Raw genomic sequence first — 6000 nt, forward strand, 5'->3', positions numbered from 1 at the left:
AATAAGTACATAAGTAACAGTCGCAACGCAATTTGCGATGCGCGCCGAAAGAAAAACGGAGAACGATTCAGAGACAGAGAGACTTGAAATTGAAGCAGAAACAAACAAATCGAAATAAATAATGGTAACAAAAACATGCTTTTTTCCACATTTAAATGAATCAATGTGTTTCGATATATCATAATATGAATTGAACCGTGGGTCAAAGTCGTGATGTTCATTTTGCACTTGAAACAACAATTTCATTTGTTTTCTTTTTTTCCATCATGTTGACGATATACAAAACATGCCATCGGCTCAACCTTCTTTCTCGTTCGGGCTGAGCAATGCAAAAAAAATGATCAATATATAAACTTGTTACGTAAATCGACACTGATTGATTTGGGAGACCAATACAGTGTTTTAATGATACATTGCTGCATTGCGACGATATAGAGTTGTTTGTTCAGAAATCAACTGAAGTGACAGTCGTCTAGAGGATAATTTGTCAATTTGAACATTTTATTTTATTATTAAAATAATTGTGATTATTAAAATCCAATTCCAATCATTTTCAATCGATGCGAAAAACAAAATGGCTTCATTTTTAATTTGTACATTGTCAAGAGTCACACAGTTCTTGATAAATTATTTCTTTGTCTCGAAAGTAAAAGTGTCTTTAACGATGGCCGAAAACTTGTGAAAATTAATTTACTTACATGCTCATTTGGTCGTCTCATTCAAGTCTCATTCAGAGAATGAATGTCAAGCCACCATATTGGTCTGTTGCGGCCATTTGTTGTTTAAAATCATTTTTAACTTGATTAAGTGTGGTCATTAATCGAATGGGCCAGCCGATGGGGAGAGCAACAGTAAGAGAAGAACGAAACAAATGACACACAGAATCAGCCAATTGAAATAATGTGTTGTTTCGAGTGCTCAACGTTCAGATATATGGTTTGGGCGAAGAATAATATGTGCACCACATTATTCTTGTGATCGTGGCGATTTTTTTTCCATTCGCCATTCACATTCGCAGGTCCTTTAATGAATGTGCGTTGTTGGCGATACTTAATCTCACACTTAATATGTGAACAAATTAATAAAAAAAAACCAACATGCAAAATGAAGAAGAAAAAATATCGGTGGAAATGACATAAGCAAACACTTTATAAATTGTCGTTAAATTCGATGTATTTATCTCTGTCAAACAGTACACATGCATAACATATTCCAACAATGTTGAATGAAAAATGAGCGTGCTGGCTGGATGTTGGCTTGGGCTGTTTGCTTGCGTTCGAAGCGTTTTAGGCGGTATTTTGTTTGTGGTCGTGACTGACTCACTTGCAAAATCCTCTGCAAAGTTGATTCTCATGTCAACATTATCAATGTTCTGGCCACATGATACTTTTTTTGTAAAGAATGGACGATATATTGCCTTCAATTCTAGCCAGAGATTAATAGATTTTTTAATCTTACTTTTTACATGCAGCCTGCCATTCAGTCAAACCAATTTCGCCCCAACAAAAGTTGCGGCTCAATTGATAACTCTGTTTTTTTCCGCTCTATACGGACGAGAGAGAGATCGATCTTTATAATCACCACACTTTAAAATTTAAATCTTGATTGCTTTTATGCTCACACAGAGAAAAAGGATTACTTTTGTGATGCATGATTTATATGCACACAAATTCTTTTTGAAAAGATTCAGCTTTCAGCCTTTTTTTGAGTCATTTTATTTTTTGTTAGGCCCGATTCAAGTTTTCTTTTCATGCGGCCTTAATTTATTCACCGGATTGATTGAATAAAATTCATTTTATTAAATTCGCTTCGCTTCTGGTAAGAGGATTCGCTTTTGTTTGCTTTCGCAAACGCAGGTAAGGACAAAACATGCGTGAGGAAAAAAATATTGTGCAAATGTTTGCTAATTTGAACCTATCGAATACACGCATTGCATGGATACACGTCACTCAATCGTTCCAATACTCTAGTGACTTTGTCCCTTTCATTAGCTCCTTATGCAATCAAAACCTTTTCGAACCTTATTCCCAAAGGGTTTTACTGATGCAATCTGCTTGTTTGTCGTCCAATAAGTTGTGAATTGCCTACAAACGCATTGAATTCAAGTCACAATCTTATGTGGTTTGAGGCAGAGAAAAGTTGAGTGTGTGGATTATTGTAACAATCACAATGTTCGATACAGACATTATTTGCTATATATAAATAAATCGATCGAAGGTACTTTAAGCAAAATGGTAAATTATATCAAATTGAGGTTCATACAAAATGAAGGTACAGTCACAGAGAATATTGAAAATGATTGGAATTTGTTCGACCAGAAGCTTCGATGAAAAAACAATTAGGCACAAGCGAATGGCGTTTAATTTGCATCTCCTTTTTTAAATATGTTCCAAACGTTGAAACCACCTCAATATGAAGCTTAATTAGCTTAAACATAAAGTGGATTCTCATGTTCTGTGGGAAAATATGAAAACTTTTCTAAATTTGTAAACAGAATTAAGCAGCAAATAACAATGGCGCACGCCGCATCAAAGCGCCTGATTAATTGTAATTTTGTGAAACCCATATGTTCTTGCAAATTGTAAATGGCAACGCATAAACATTTCTCATGTTTCGACTTTGGGCGAAGAAGGCTCCGCGCAGTTTCGACACAAAGTTTCGAAGTAAAGAAATTTGTCTCAAGTCAAAGTTATTCAGCCAATTTCATGAATTTATTACAAATTCGGATCAAATATGGCACACTTCAGAAGCATGTAAATAATTTTGTGCGGCTGCATTTTGAGTGATTAAATGGATTTACTCATAGTCGGTGGAAGCATGCATAGAATTTATTCATCGAAAATTTTCCAAGATTAAAAAGTAAAATGCTGGGCCCGTCGAAAATGGAATATAAATTCATTCAGTACCGTTGTTCATACATAGAGAAATATATGCAAGACTTCATAAACAGATTGAGATTGTATTCCTATGTTGGATACAGATGATAAAATATACATATTTTTAGGCTAAAATTTAAAAGGCACAATGCTTGAAGATTGTCATGAGCACGCTGCGGCGCGCATGCATACTCTCTCTCTCTCTCTCTCTCTCACTGATTTTATGCATACAAAGTTTTACACAACACGCTCTCGGTACTTTCACACATGACATTATAATATAAATTTATTCACATCCCGACGGGATAACTCAAAAAATTATGCTTTTTTCAATGTTTGAGTGCGTGTTGGTGTTGCTACTACTGGTGTTTTTACTGTTACTGTTGCTGCTGCTTCGAATACTGTTATTATCGACGCCATTTCTCTTGCTCATCTTTTCTCTTATCATCCGAATCGTTTCTAACTCATTTTCCATGCCATGTTTCTCTGCTCTAATAACGTAAAAGCAACATACGAACAAATTTTCGTGTCGTTTGCCTCCCCAAAAACACGATTTAATTAAGGAAGACATGGATGTAGCATTAAAAATACTCTTGATTAAGACAAGATCTTGTTGACATGCAAACGGAATGATAATGCATATTATACATTTCAAAGCAGAAAAGACATTTTCGGTAGACACTAGACATGTTATGTTTTGGATGTCTTTTTTCATGGGCCTGTTTTGCTAACAAATGGCTAATCATAAAATTTCTCGATCAGAAAAAAAATCCGTAGTTTCTGCTGCTATTTTTTTTAAATTTTGAATGATATTTCTATTCAAAATTCTAGAAAAATTAATCAATTAATCTCATAAACATTTTCAATAAACAATGATAAAATTATTTCATATATTGATCGAATTCACGTGTATATCTGTTGAATGAAATGATCAACTTACCCAAATAAGAGTCGTCTTGTTGGATTTCAATGTTGTTCGAAATTGTTCACTTGGCAATAAGAAAATCACTTGCTTGTTTGTTAAGGTAACACGTAATTTGCTCGATTGCGCCAAAAGTAATTTTCACACCGATTCCGAGATTTTCGCACAGAGTTATTTTGATTTTGTACGGTAAGCGCGCGTCGCAATACACTGTCACTTGGCTAGAATCCACTGGGATTTGAAATAACCATGCGATACTCAAACACAGACCATGGAAATTGATGGCAGAATAGCGATAAAAGTGAAATCGAGATAAGATTCAAAGCGATTGTATGATACTTCTTAAAATGTTTCTGTTTCTATCTTCTAGTTGTGATTACTATGTCTCTTTCTCTTTCTCTCGGTGTCTGGTGATTAAAAGTAATTGCACATTCAAGTAATAAAACTCATTCGAACTGCTTTTTTATGGCTGTGAGAATGGTCTAAGTTCCAGTTCATCAAAATCGGTTGCACTCAATGGAAAATTGTGTTTTCAATCTGTACAAGGAAAACAATCTTCTTGAATATTTCTAGCACTATTCACTTGTTTCTGAATTGGTTTAAATGGATGACTTTGATGTTCTTGCTCTGTAAATTGTTCCGGTTCAAATCAATTATGAGTTTTGAACAACATTTATCGTTGCAAATGGTTTGTTATATATTTTTGCGTGCTATTTCAATGCACGCTTGAAAAAATCTGAAATGATAGACATTTAATATTCGATTAAGTTATCGCCGATTTTCACCAAATCGTATTTATCATCTTTATTAAAAACCGAAAAAAATATTTATTTATTTCGCCGAATAATTCTTTAATTTCTCTCAGTTCGCTGAAAAAAACGACACGACAATCAGAAAAGTACGAAAACTGCTTTACGACCGTGCTCGTCGGCTCGTCCGATGCGCTGGTTTGTCTGATGAGATGTTGATTTCTTTACGACTTCTATCAAACTAAACCCATAAAGCATTCAATTCACAGTGTGATACATGTGAGAGAGCCCGATTCGAGCTTGGTGTGCTTGTTATGTTATGTACAGGCACACACAGCACCGAGTACAGATGAAACAGTCTGATGGCAATGTAAGAAGAAGAAGAAAAACGGCAAACGATGACTACGGCGTACACATAGAGTTGAATATAAAAAAAACCCTTAATCCTGTGTATAGTGTGTACCGTACACTCTTCTCTATGTGTACAGAAGAGAGAACAGACGATACGCGAAATATAAAATAATAGTAATAATATCAACAATATTATATATAGTGGATGGCGTGTGGATGTATTGTGAGCGTGGAGTTGTTCTTCGACAACACACAACGGTTGTATGTTTGTGCCTTCTAAATGAAATGATATAGCACACGGAGTGCGAGAGCGCTTTTTTCGACTTCTTCTGCCGTATCATACACCACAGCAGCGACATATATTTCGATGAGCCGAGGCGAGAGCATTTCACATGGCATTTTGTGCCTTTGGCTCTCTAACTTTCTTTTTTTCGCCGACGACAATCGGGCCTTTTTTCATTCTATTTGCGCGCTCGCTCTCTCTCTCTCTCTTTCTCTCTCTCTCTCTCTCTTTCTCACGCTTCAAATGGCAAATGGATTGTTTATATGTTCGCTGAATAGCTCCAGTATAGCAGAGCAGCTACATGTGACTGAATTATGTTGCCGTTGTATTTGTGAAACGAATTGCGCTATGATTTCAGGTATGCTCTCGTTCCGCCGAGAGCATATATATATTGCGGCTGATTGCAGCCCGAAAAGGAGGCAAAAAATAATTTAAGCGCACGTAAAGTGGAAAATTTGCATTTCACCCAATAAATTGTGATCAAATGAAGCGCTTGAAATTCAGTTCCGAGGTGAAAATTGATTAAAATATCGATTTAATTCCGTTTTTCAATTCCGTCCGAACTTCAATTCAAAAGAAGATAAATGCCGTTGGATAATTCCAAATAATAGCACATGCGATTGTTCTATAGTTTTTTATCAATTCAAGTGATAAGCGCATTTAATCTCGATTTAAAAATGATCGAACATTTTTGTTACATAATAATAAACCATTCGGAAATGGTACACACACTACTTCTCGCCACACTTGTCTTACACAGTTAAAATTATCAATAACAACAACAACAAATGATGATTATTTAGTTTATTACCCCTGAAA

General features: G+C 35.3%; 1 protein-coding gene across 2 annotated transcripts in view; it reads right to left on the reverse strand.

Annotated features, from left to right (window-relative positions):
- Positions 1-4772, reverse strand: part of LOC129568586 (homeotic protein antennapedia) — an 82808-nt gene extending 78036 nt beyond the window's left edge. For both annotated transcript variants that reach the window (XM_055446660.1, XM_055446661.1), the window contains exon 1: positions 3817-4772. The gene's annotated coding sequence lies outside the window, so the exon portion shown is untranslated. The remainder of the gene's footprint in view (positions 1-3816) is intronic.
- Positions 4773-6000: the final 1228 nt, after the last annotated feature.

The sequence above is a fragment of the Sitodiplosis mosellana genome, unplaced genomic scaffold (assembly GCF_009176505.1).
Source record: "Sitodiplosis mosellana isolate CC-2019 unplaced genomic scaffold, AAFC_SMos_1.0 Smas_scaffold_21, whole genome shotgun sequence".
In the NCBI taxonomy this organism is placed as follows: Eukaryota; Metazoa; Arthropoda; class Insecta; order Diptera; family Cecidomyiidae; genus Sitodiplosis; species Sitodiplosis mosellana.